At 53.7% G+C, this 12,590-nt stretch overlaps 1 long non-coding RNA gene across 1 annotated transcript in view; it reads left to right on the top strand.

The window, feature by feature from the left end:
- Positions 1-12,590, top strand: part of LOC310881558 — a 35,167-nt gene that overhangs the window by 2,654 nt on the left and 19,923 nt on the right. Inside the window, exon 4 of the long non-coding RNA XR_014572444.1 lies at positions 1,602-1,878. This is a non-coding gene — a long non-coding RNA (uncharacterized lncRNA). The remainder of the gene's footprint in view (positions 1-1,601; positions 1,879-12,590) is intronic.

Raw genomic sequence — 12,590 nt, 5'->3', positions numbered from 1 at the left:
TGCTTTTTTTTCCTCTCCCTATTATCAAAGAAAAAGCGTGGGAGGCTTGCTCCTAAGACTGCCATGCTCTCCTTCCTCCTCTGCGTGAGGAGGAAAAAGCAGAAATGCGGTGGGTGTCTGGCAAGGTGCCACGTTTCAGTGTGTCCTCAGCTCCTGTGGCTGCACCGAACGCTGCGCTTTGCCTGCAGCACTGGCAGGCTGTGCAGACTTGAGTTTGCTCTCTGCTTTCAATGCAGACACTTCTGCCTCCTAAATCCCTTGTCTGATAAAATACAAAATGCGTGCTGTTCTTTAGAACATGTATCGACTTTACCCGCAAGAGAAACAGGGAGCAAGATAAAGCCCCTGGCAGTTGTTTATCTAAAGCAAGCAGTCTTGAAATGGAAACTTTATTGAAATCCCTTTCTTGGTGACAATGCACTTTTGTAAGCGACTGTTCTGCTGGAGGAGAGGAAGAAAAACATCTCTGTTATTGAGTTTCCTCACTCTGGCTGTTTACCTTGGAGAAGATGAGAACAGATCCGAGTGAAGGCAGCGTTCAGCTTGCTGCAGCTTGGGCTGCTTCGGACTGGCGGTGGGCTGTGGCAGCCCTGGATGAGGCTGGGGACTGCAGGACAGAGGCTTCATCAGGCTTGTGCTGGCTGATGCCTAGGTCAGGTCAAAAGCTGAGGGAGATCAGGAGGGGAGGTGGTGGAAAGGGGCCCAGCAGTCCAGGAGGCGGCCTGGCAGGGTCTCTGGTAGGTCAGACAGCAAGGACCCCAGGCTGGCAGTGGTGTGGACATGAGCACAAGAGCACAGACTCTGGCTGTCCTGCAGATCCCCTGTCCCAGTCCAAAGATAGGTGCTTTGGGGAAAAGCAGGGACTTTGGAAAGAAATGCCCCTTGAGTTATTTCCTCTCTAAGACTTTTTTTTCTGGATATTTTTTCTCATCTGTATACAAAAAGTCAGTACAAGTGCTGGGCTATTAATCACTGTTATTTCTGCTTCAGCTCATAACTCAGAGCCTCAGTGCAGTTACTGAGTCTCTACAGGAGCCTTTTTGTTCACACCTGCGTAGAATTTCTTCCCTTTTTATATTCACTGACATTAGGATCAGCAGATAATGAGAAATCCCCATTCTGTTTGCACTCTGTGTTACAGAGCATGTCTCTAGCAGGCTGCTGTTTGACATTCATAGGCATGGGTTGCTAGGTTTTTTTTTATTTACATATATATATATATAGACCTGTTTCTATATTACCTGTTACATATATATAGAGACCTGTTTCAACTGTTTCAACCACTGATTTCTGGGGGCACTATTAGCTTCCTGCTGTAGCCTGCCAGCCAGACCTCTTCGGAGGTCACCCTGCTGCAGGGATGCATCTTTCCTTGCACCAGCTCCTGGGAAGAGGACTCCCAGCCCCTAAGTGGTCATGCAGGTCACCTACAGTGCTGCCTTCTGCTCTCATGTGTCACTGAGAAGGGAATGTGGCGGCATCTTGTGATGGAAAGAAAAGGAATTTGAGATTGCATCTCCCAAGTGATCTGGCCTCATGTTTGGTGCCATTTGCTCTGTGACACTGAGCTCTTCACCATGTTCTGCATGTTTCTGCTTCAGGTCAATGGGCTGAAAAAAAGAGCTTGAGGACACCAAGAGAGAAATGGCTCCTGCTGCTGCACTTCCAGGCACTGCAGGGATCGTCCAGCCACCACCAGCACCTCCGCTGCCAGGGAGCTCCAGCACCCCTCTGCCTCCACCAGGAGTGGCCGTTCTCCCCCCTTCAGCTGGCTTCGGATTCAGGGCAGCCTCCGCACCTCGGGTGCGTCCGTGGGGATTGTCCCCACAGCGGGTTCGTGAGCCAGCAGTACAGCTGCAGAGACCGAACTGGACCAAGGTAAGACCTGCCTGTAAAGGCTGCCTTGCACCTTTCACTCAAGCAAACTCCTCCTTCTTTGTGTCTCACATCACCCTTTTTAAGGCTTTTCATGGCACTGCTTCCTATAGTCTATAGAAAAGTCTGTTTTCTGTACGGGAGGTGATTTCATTGCAACTTCTGTGTGCAGAGAGGGTGAGGCAGAGCAGCACAGGGAGCAGAAATCCTTGGAGGCTCTGGGGGTTGCTGGTGGGCCAGATGCCCTTTGCAGCATGACGTGCCCCTTTCCACGTGTCAAGAGGAGAGGTACAGACTGTTCCTTAGCCTGTAGCCACTGATGAATGCACTCTCTGGTATTTAATGAAGTTTGTTTCTGGTGTTAACTGAAGGCTTTCAGCCCTCTGTCCTGCAGAAAGTGTTCTGAGGTGGCTTTGCGTTAGCACCCCATTCAATAATCCCAGCTGTGTGAATATGGAAGCGGCAGGTAACCACACTGCTCGATAAAAGTACATGACATGGTACTGGTAAAGAGAGCCCAGCATTTGGTTGTGTGGTTCTGGGCTGTCTCTTGCTAGGACTCCGCCAGCTCCTTGTCGGGATTTGGAGCCCCTGCCTGGAGGGAGGCTGGGCTAGCTCTGTACCTGCAGCCAGGTGCCCACCTCCCATCTCCAGGCCCTCCGGTTTGCAGCCTGCTGGTTTGTGCTTTCCTCTGCCACCTTTGAAGGCTCTGGTGGGCTCAAAGGTCTTCATCACTGACCTGAGTTGTGTCACCTGTGTGAGAGTTGGCTTAACGAGCTGTCAGTACTTAGTAAGATCTGGAGAAGGTTTTGGAAGCCCTTCAGGACAGCTAGGTCCTCTCCAGCCACGAGGGGTCTCTTGGCTCTGTGCCCACATCTTGGTGTGACTCTCAAGCAGCTTGTGAGGCAGAGCCGGAGTCAGCTGTAGGCAGTGTTCGTGGTGGTGGCAGAGGGCAGGCTGTGCAGTGATGAACTCCATGGCAGGACCAATGGCAGGAGAAGACAGCAGTCAGCCTTCCTCAGGAGTGTGTGCAGTAGCTGGAGATGGTCCAGGCTGCGCTAGCTGGGCTTACTGGCCAGAAAATGGGAGAGAGAAGTGAGGTCCTTGTGCTGCTTTGAGCTAGAGGTGACTGAGTAATGTCCCCTGTCTGCCACGAGCCTCCCCTGGGCTTTTGCTATTTCCCTGCCTTTGTGCGTGGGGAAGAACAGCAGGACCCAGGCAGCTGCACGAGCACACTGCCTGGGCAGAGGGAGCCTGCCGTGCACCTGCCCTCTGCTCCTCCTGGCCTGTCCTTTACAGGGAGCTTGCCCCTGTCCTCAAGACAGGGTTTGTAGCTGTGTTATGTCCTGACGCTTCGGGCAGGCCCTGAGCCCCTGCGATAGAGGGGATGCATAAATATGAGGGCTGGAAGGTGGTGAGCATAGACATCTCCCTTATGTTCCTCACAAGGTGGAAGTGGGGAAGAGGCTCCTGCCTTTGAGCTTTCCTTCTGCCTTAAAACGACCTTGGTCATGGGAAGGGATCTGCATATTCCTCAGAGACCTGTTCTCCAGACACACATCCTGACATCCACAGGCCAGGCCTCAGCAGAGAACAGGCTGCCTTGCAGTGGCCACCAGGTGGTGCTTGCAGCCTGGATGCAGCCCTTTTCCTAATGCTTCCTTCCATGATTTCCTGGCTTCCCCAGCACATCTCAGCCTCTGTGGGCCGGTGATGTTTGCTCTGATCTCCAGGAACTTGTAATATCAGATCCGGAGCACACAAACGTGCTGTAAGGCTGTGGCACATCATCTCAACTGTTTTGCTCCACATGCACAGGCAGGAGTAGGGTGAGGGAAGGGCCGGGGAAGCTTCTGGGAGCAGCAGGCAGCTTGTTGTGCCACCTGTGCTGTGCTGGGGCTGTGTGTAGGCTCGTGTTTAGTCTCTTAAATGGCTGCAGCATCACTTGGGGACAGTTTTCCACTCTGTGTCTGCACAGTAACACAAAAGGCATTATACATCCTATCCACTCTTTGCCTTTTGGCATCGATGCAAGTGGATGTTTACCTTCCAGGTTACTCTGGTATTCTGGAGTTCACAGTGATAGGGGAGGACCTGGAAATTCCCAGGCAGAAATGACATCTGCCTGTGTTTCTGGAAGCATCTGTGCTTTCTCATCTTTCCTCTGCTGTCCAGTGCCTCATCCCTTATCCAGCCTGGCTGTAGCCGGCTCTCTAAGCAGTTATTGAATCCTGCAGGGCAGGCTGCGTATGGGGTTAACTGCCCGTGCAGCGTGGGCATCTCTAGAATGCTGATCTCAGGGTCTGCTCGGCTCCCACAGGCTGAAGGAGCACAAAACTTAACAGCCTCCATGAGCTCCCATTGCTCTGGGTGCCTGTTAAGGACCCTGTTAGCTTCTGAGCACAGCTTAAATTAATTGGGCCCAGAGTTAGCCCCAGACCCTGCACCACTTCTGCCCTGCTGAGCAACTGGGAGCCGGGGGTGGCATGGGAAATTAATGAGGTGGCTTGTGTCCCCCATGCTGGGGGCCGTGCCAGGCCCCAAAACACAGCACACCAGGGTTTGTCAACCTTGCTGTTGCTCACAGCCCTTGGGCTCTTAAGCTGGAGCTGTGGTACAAGCTGGGAGAAGGTCTGTGCATCCTCCTGGAGGGAAAATCCGTATTGTTTTAGGTCTGTACCCTGTCATTTATTCTGGTAATTAATGGGACTGCCTCACTTGGACCCTTGCCCTTTCTTCAGCTGTGCTGGGATGGGTCATTTGCATCTCTGCTCTGCCTTAGTTTTCCTTCCTCCTAATTACCCAGAGCAAGCACAACTAGCTAGCCTAGCCAAAAAGGGAATAGAGAGAAAGCCCTGTGAAGGGGACCACAGACGAAGCGTAGGGATGAGATGCCCTCCAAAACTGAGGAGCAGGAGCATCTTGCTGCTGCCAGGAGCTTGTACCTAATTTTTCAGAGGACATTAGAGCATTCTGACCTATATATGCTGTCATGACTTCAGAAATAGACCCGGCAATGCTGTCACTGATAAGTTTCCAGCCCCGTTATCGGGATGGCTGTGGATGCCCTCCCTGCCTGGCTGCACCCAGCCTGTCTGAGCATGGGAAGCTGTAGTCAGCACTCCCTGGTGCTGCCAGGGGCTGGTTTTGGTGCATGCTGCCCAGCTACACCTGGCCTTTACCTACTAAAGCATCTTTCCCACCTTCTCAACCCCTTGGCAGGAGGTGGGACCAGCAGGATCGCCTGCCATGCCCAGGCTGTGTTAGTGCCCAGAAGACTGGCACGTTTGCAGGCTAGCCACAGTGGTGTCGTCTTCTCCCCATCCCTGATCTTGTAAGGCTGAGAGTATGGGGAGCAGAAAAGTGCTCAGCAGTCATCTCCCCTCATGCTGGGTGTGACAGGGATGTAATGGGAGCAGATGGTCTCCTTGGAAGTTTTCTCAGGAGAAGAGTGGCTGTAGGGACCAGTAGGGCTGAGCATCCCCTGCAGATGTCCTGGAACAGTTTCAGGGAGCAGTGGTGAGTTCTGGTGATCCTCTGCTGCAAAACTGCCACAGGAATGGGGCTGGCCTGCCCGGTTCTGGAGGCACAATGACACGTGTGTGCTGTGTCTGCTCTCTAGTTCCAGAAGCAGTTTGGTGCTTTGCCCCAGGGCCAGCCCTAGCTGCTCCGGCTGCTGATGGTCCAGCACCTGCCTGTGTGATGCCACCAGCTGTAGGGAGAGCAAGACTTTGCTGTAAGGCCACTTGACGCTGCCTCTCCATCAGCAGCAACTTGTTCTGTTGCTCTGCAGTGTCCCCAGACTTCAGTCACAGCAGCTGCTCGTACTGGAAGCATCCACTTCGTGTTTCCCCTCTTCTTTTGGTTTATAAGCTGAGAGCTACTTTTCTGAATGTCCTATTTTTTTCATTTTTTTAAAAAATTTAAGTTTCATAGTTTGATTCTAAAGGACTTGGAAGCCTGGCAAACTGTTGCCTATTAGGTCAGAAGTGACCAGGAGGAAGGACAACACAGGCGTTTTCTGATGATCTGCACTCTGATGTACAGGTCTTTAGGACGGGTAGGGTGGCACCCTGTGTTACTGCAGCTGAGCAGGGGGTGCTTATCCTGATGGTGATATTATTTAAGCTTTAAACTTTAAAAATCGGTTAGCAATTCAGGTCACAGTGCAGATCTGCTTTTGGACACCAGGTGGCACATGGATCTCTTGCTTTCAATGGAGGCTTTGTCTGCCTGCTGCAGCATGTTGTTTACAAACATAACTCAGAGACTTAGGGCAAATTTCCAGTCCTGGATGCGGATTTTTAGGGGGAGCAGAGCCCTGGCTGTGCTCCATATGAGAGGTCTGGTGGTGCTGTAGCACCCTGAGGCACCTGCACAGCCTGTCAGAGGCAGGTTTCTTGCTCTGCTGTCACCAGGCCACACAGGAGCAGAGTTTGCTCCCCCAAGCACACAGGTGCCCCTCCTGGGTCACTTCTGTGCTAGCCCCTCACGCCCTGGCACATGTCTGCAGCCAGCTCGGCCACCGGAGCGTGGTGCTCTGCCTCAGGTGTGGCAGAGCAGCCCTGTTACCCAGAGGTTCCTTCCACATTGGCACTTTTTCTTACTTTGTGATTTTTTTTTACATCCTCCAGCCATGGGGAGCTGTGCTTGTCCGGGCTGCACTGGTAACACAGCGCGGGCCGGGGGCTTCAGTCTCAGGTATGGGCTGGGGGCTTCAGTCTCAGGTACACTGCTCCAAATAATGCATTCAAGCGCACGCAGTCGCTTTCTGTATTAGGCTGTTTTCTGAGCTAAAAAGCTTGTGGGGAAAGTTCCTTCTGTATTTATCTGTTTTATTTTCTGCCAGGAGTAATGTAGAGAGGCAGGAGGCAGTGATACTGAAAGATCCAGAGCTTTGCTAGAAATCAGAGGCTTGTTAGCTCCAAGGCCAGATCCACAAAGGTATTCAGCTCCTAATACATGGAAATGTAATGTCCCATTACAATTGGAGGAACTTTAAACACCCAGCAAGGGGGCAAGGCCCTGAATACCTGGTGCATATACCAAAGCCAGGTTTGTTCTGAGAATGAAACTGTTTCTCTCTGAAAATGCTGCCCAGTACTTTCAGGCAAAATGGTTTTTTAAGCAGAGGCTAGCTGGTCGTCTGTCCAGGCGCTCACAGATGCAGTAAAGCTTCCCCACACACTCTTCATACATCCTCAGATTTGCAGGACATGGGGAGGCTTTGCTTCCCTTGCTCACAAGTGCCTTAGTGCAGGTAGCCCTGGCATGATGTCTGCCCTAATCAAAACCTCCCTTCCTTCTCCCTTTTCAGCCCAGACCTCTGTATCTAGTGAAGCAGAGGCCTTCAAGATCCTGAAGCTGTTGCTTCTGTCTTCTAGCAGATGTGCATTTTGTGCTGCTGTTGGCTGAAAAGTGGCACTGAACAAGAACAGAAGTTTTTCTCTTCCTCTCTTGCTTAAAAACATTCTTGGACAAAAAGGAAATCCCTCTCCCCAGGCCTGTGAGTTAGTAAGGTCTGGGTCAAAACTGTCTGCTGAAGAGAGCAAGTGGGGAGAACTCACCAGGCATCCTTACAGCATCGCGGAGTAATGCAGATTCACTCTGGACTTACCTGGGCTGTCTTCCCTGGTGTTTAACCACCCTTGCGAAAATAATTCAGCTTATATTGTCAGGATTTCCCTTGTTGAAACTGGTGGTTATTCTCTCTTAAAAAATCTCCCTCCTCTTGCTTCCCGTTTTCTTCTGGCATGATGCTGGATAACATGCAGGGTGGTTTCACACTGACAGCTAGCTGAGCTCCGTCACTCCTCTCTCTCAATCTCCCTCCTCAAAGGAATAGGGGAAGAAAACAGGATGGGGGGGGGGGGAAGCAAGAATAAGGTTGGGATAAGGACAGGGACATTCCTCACCAGTTACCATGCAAAGCTGTCTCAGCATAGGGAGGTTAATGTAATTTATTACCTATTGCTAACAAGCCAGAGCAGTGAGAAACTAAAAACACCCTCCCTCCATTCACCCTCCACTCCCTCCTTCCCCCCACATGGTGCAGGGCAACGGGCACTGGGGGCTGCGGTCAGTCCCTGGCACTTCATCTCCACCATTCCCTCACGGTCCCTCTCTGCCCCTGCTCCCCGTGGGGTCCCTCCCACGGGATGCCGTCCTTCCCGAACTGAGCCTGCGGGGGCTGCGCCCAGGCAGCAGCTTTTCAAGAACTGCTCCCACACGGCTCCGTACCATGGGGCCCATCCATCCCCCAGGAGCAAACTGCTCCAGCACGGGTCCCCCACGGGCGGCAGCTCCCCCCAGACCCCCTGCTCCTGCGTGGGCTCCTCTCCACGGGCTGCAGCTCCGGCCTGGGGCCTGCTCCTGCGGGGGCTCTCCATGGGCCGCAGCCTCCTCCAGGCCACATCCACCTGCTCCACCGGGGGCTCCTCCACGGGCTGCAGCGTGGAGATCTGCTCCGTGTGGGACCCATGGGCTGCAGGAGGACAGCCTGCTCCACCAGGGGCCTCTCCACAGGCCACAGGGGAATTTCTGCTCCATGCCTAGAGCTTCCTGCCCTCCGTCTGCACTGACCTTGGTGTCTGCAGGGCTGGTTCTCTCTCCTTTCTCACCCCTCTCTCCCCGCTGCTGTTTTCAGCTTTCTTCCCTTTTTCCATTCTGCTTTCCCCAAGGCCCAACCAGCACTGCTCCCGTCTCAGCTCTGCCCAGCAGCAGGTCCTTTTGGAGCTGGCTCTCATCTAACATGGGGCAGCTGCTGGGCTCTGCTCACAGAGTCACCCCTGCAGTTCCCCCGCTACCAAAACCTTGCCACATGAGCCCAATAAAACATGCTAACAGCATCACTGTACTGTGACAGGGTTTGGGGAACAGTACTGTAGGAAGACTGAAATATTGTTTCTCGAAGGAGGCAGAACCTGTTTGGAGGGCTTTCTTCTTAGGGTCCTGTCATTGTTTCATCTCCACGGGATACGTGAGGTTCTTGATCCTTGTGTGATGTCATAGGAAAGGGTTTGGGGCCCGTACACTGAAACTGCACTTCCCAGAAGCTGGAGTCACTTCTCATTGCAAGTACACTACTGAGAAGCACAGGTGCACAAAGTGCCAGCTGGGCTGGGAGGTACGTGTACAATACCACCGCTTCCCACCTGCGTGTCCCAGCTCAGAAGCTTTCTGTAACACAGCCTTGTGTTTTAGCAGCTGATGTTTTTGTCTTGTACCAGGCATTGGTGTGGTCTGTACACCTGGGACTGACCTTTCCTTACGCTCCCTGTCCCATTACAGCAGCACCCACGGGGCACCCGCTGCCCTCCAGGTGCTGGTCCAGCAGCAGCAGATGTCCTGGTGCTGTGCTTTGCCTGCTGCCATGCTTTGTCTGTGCCTTGCTTTGCCAGGTGACGTGGCATTTCTGGCAGTGGACACGTAGAAAAGTGAGTGGGAGTGAGATAGGGCTGTGCTGGGGGGCTTCATCCTCAGGATAAGGTGTGTCTGCTTTCCTTGCTAGTGCTGGCACCACAGGGGGTGTTCGCCTGCAGGAACCGGCTGGCAGCACTGGGTGCTGCAGAGCAGCTCTGGGGAACTGCTGCCACCATGGGAAGCACCTGGGGGATACTGGTGGGCTGTGTGCAGGTGTGGGGTGCTTACTGGGGGGCACTGGGGCCCAGACTGTGTCCATAGTGCTCGTCGCACAGGGATGCCGGCACAGAGCCATGGTTTGGTGCATGAGAGGCAGCCGGGTGAGCCCCAGCTGAGTGCCAGGGGTGCTCTAGGGTTTTGTGGCTTCACAGGGGTCCGGGGGCTCCTCTGGCCTGGAAAACTGGGGGGTTTTCTCTGGGAATACCTGTGGTCCCCTTGCTCTGAGTTGAAGTTTTCGAGCTCCTTGCAGTACCACTTCCATGCGCCAGATATGCGCAGTTGAGCCACGTTGGCTCGGAGCCTGGAAATGAGGTCAGGGGATGGGGATTGGGAGATGGAATCAGCTGGTTGCTGACGGGGCTCTGATGCTGTTCAGCATCATCCCCAGCATCCTCCCCTGCATCCCCCCGGCCCCCCCCCGTGACCTCCTTTTCCAGACAAAGAGGGGAAAAGCCGGCTGCGCACGCAGCATCCCCCGCTGCACCCTCCCTGCGCCCGGCCTCTTGCAAGGAGCCTTTGTCCTGCCAGACAGCCTGGCTCGGGAGATTTCTGTCTCCTTTCTGCCAGTGACAAGGCTGTGATTGGGAGATGGGGGGGGGGGGGTCCCCATCTGCTGCTGGGGGGCACAGGGGGGTCGCAGGGAATCTCCTGCCCTGGCACACAAAGGCAGCTTCTCCAGAGCAGGAGCAGGGACCTGCAGTCTTTTGTGCTGTTAAATAAAATGCATCCCTGGGGAGCGTTATGTAAGCCCTTCTCTCAATCCCCTTGCTCTCCACTGCAGGGCTCCCAGTGCCTTCCAGTATGCCCCACTCCAGCCCAGTGCTCTGAGCCCATGGCTGCTGTGCTGTTGGGGTGTTCCCCTTTTCCAGCTGCCCCCCCGTGCCCTCCCCAGCTGCTGGTATGGGTCCAGGAGCCAGCATACCCCAATCCTCAGCTCCCAGCATCACTCCTGCCCTGTGGCACCATCCCACCAGGCTGGGGTCCACCCTGACACGTTGCCTACTCCCATACTGAGTCACCCTGGGCGTGCTGGGAATGCCCCTGTGGTTAGTAGCCACAAAACTATGTTTTGCAGTTACTCATACCCCCATTGCTCACAGGGCGAGATGTTCTGGCACTTTATCTTTCGATACCCCTTCCTGGGCAGAAATACCTGTGCTGTGCACCGATGCTGCTGCCCCTCCTGCCCTTTTTGACCAGCTCTGACCTGTGGAGCTGTCTGCTGTGCCGGAGCCAGGTTTGCTTGTCCCCCTGTGTGCTGGGGATGTGCCTGTAATGTCTGCAGCAAGGCTGTAAGGTCAGGTCTGGGTGTCCTGCACCCAGGCATGCTCCTGCAGCAGGAGCATCGCTGCAGAGCTCTGGCTGCAGCTCAGCCTGGCCATGATCCCCCAAAAGGGACTGTCCCTTCCCAAAAAAGGCCCTCAGTGGCTCTTTGAGTTTGTCACATAGCCAGAGTGACTTTCTGCGTGCAGCCTTACAGTGTGAGAGCGTCGGTGCTTCCAGAACCAGTGTTGGCCAGGCTGGATGTGTGTGGTTATGGTGCCAAAATATGTTCTGGGCCCCCTGCTCCTGGGAGAATATGTTTTGGTGTTATAATTTTACCTGCAATTACCTATATAAGTGCTTTACCTGTCTTTTTCTCTCTAATGTTTTTAAATCCTTGCTTTGCTTTCTCATTGTCCTTGGTGTTTGCTCCAATTGCCACAAAGGACATAGGATGCTGAATCTTTTTGTGATTTTCCTCTCCTAGCTGAATGATGCTTTCTGGCCTTTTCTGAACGGACCCTGGAAAACTTTCTGTAAGGTTCACGTGAGAATTTAAGCTTCAGATTCAGCTAGATTTGTCCCTACGCTGATTTATTCCTGGCTTGAAAGCTGGAGGATCAAGGAATGGCTTGCAAGGTGTCCTTGGGCTGGTTTTGCATGTTCCCTTTGGCTCCTAGACCTTGCTGAGGGGCAGCACCCAGTCACCTCAGTTCAGTGTCATCTTTGTCCCTTTCTGCCACCCCTGGGCCTGGGTGCGTTCCCACGAGGGGTAACGCATGGGACAGACCCTGCACTGAAGCTTTCCTGCTGCGGTATTTAACACAGGTGAAACTTAGTGCTTTTCTCAAAAAATTTGGAGGGTGACCTCTTTAGCTGTTGGGATTTGTTTATGTGAAAAGTGCCTGGTTTTTAAGCCTTTCCCTAAGGATTGTGAATGTGACACAGTGAGGAAAAACAGAATGTGAAAGGGGTGCAGGGGAGAGACAACCAGGAAAGCTCAGGAGGTGCCCAGGCTGTTAATGAGGTGCTTGGGGTAAATCTTTTGGCTGTGATGAGAGGTGATGTGACCCACTGAAGGATGGTTGGGGTCTGTTTTCTGGCTGGAGCAGGGCTGCAGTGTCATTCCCCCCCCCCCAGACCATCCAGCAGCAGAGGGTGCTCGTGCACTGCTGTGCAACTCCATCCTCTCCCTCAGCCATTTTAGACAAAGTGTTTTTCTTTCCTGCAGTCTCCATTTTATGTTTCTGACGCAGAAAATAAAAAACAGGTTTGGGAGAGGAGGGGGGAGTGAGGCCTGCCAGGGCAGAGCTCGGGGGGGGGGGGGTTGGCTCTCTGTGGGGCTGCATCTGGGGGCATGGTGAGGGGGTCCCCAATGGGAGAGCCCCCACCTTGGGGTCTGCAGAGCTGAGCTGCTGCACAGCAGTCCCTTTCCCCCTGCCAGCACCAAGCCCTTCTCCTGCTGTCGCAGGGTGCTTTTTTCCCCCTGACATCTCTGGTTTGGGTTGGGCAGGTCCCCACCAGCTGTGTGGGAGCTGGGGGCAGCATCTGAGGCTTCTCTGCAGAGCCTTGTCCAGGTTCCCCGGCAAGTGGCCCTTTCCTGTTTTCGTTGTTCAGGATGCTGAGCTCTATTTTTTCCCTTCCTGCCCGTGCACGTTGGGATGGGATGTTGCCCCAGGTTTGTTACCAACAAATCCCGGCAGCGTCACCTTTCCCAGCTGTGTGGAGAGCCCCAGGAGAGCTGCCAGCATGTGATATTTGAGTAATTGTTGTGGATGTCTCTGTTTGTAGTAATGGTTCTTATCTTACTC

The sequence above is a fragment of the Anser anser genome, assembly GCF_964211835.1.
Source record: "Anser anser genome assembly, chromosome: 14".
NCBI classification, from domain to species: domain Eukaryota; kingdom Metazoa; phylum Chordata; class Aves; order Anseriformes; family Anatidae; genus Anser; species Anser anser.
Note: the sequence above shows the minus strand (reverse complement) of the source record. Positions and strands in the feature narration are given on the sequence as shown.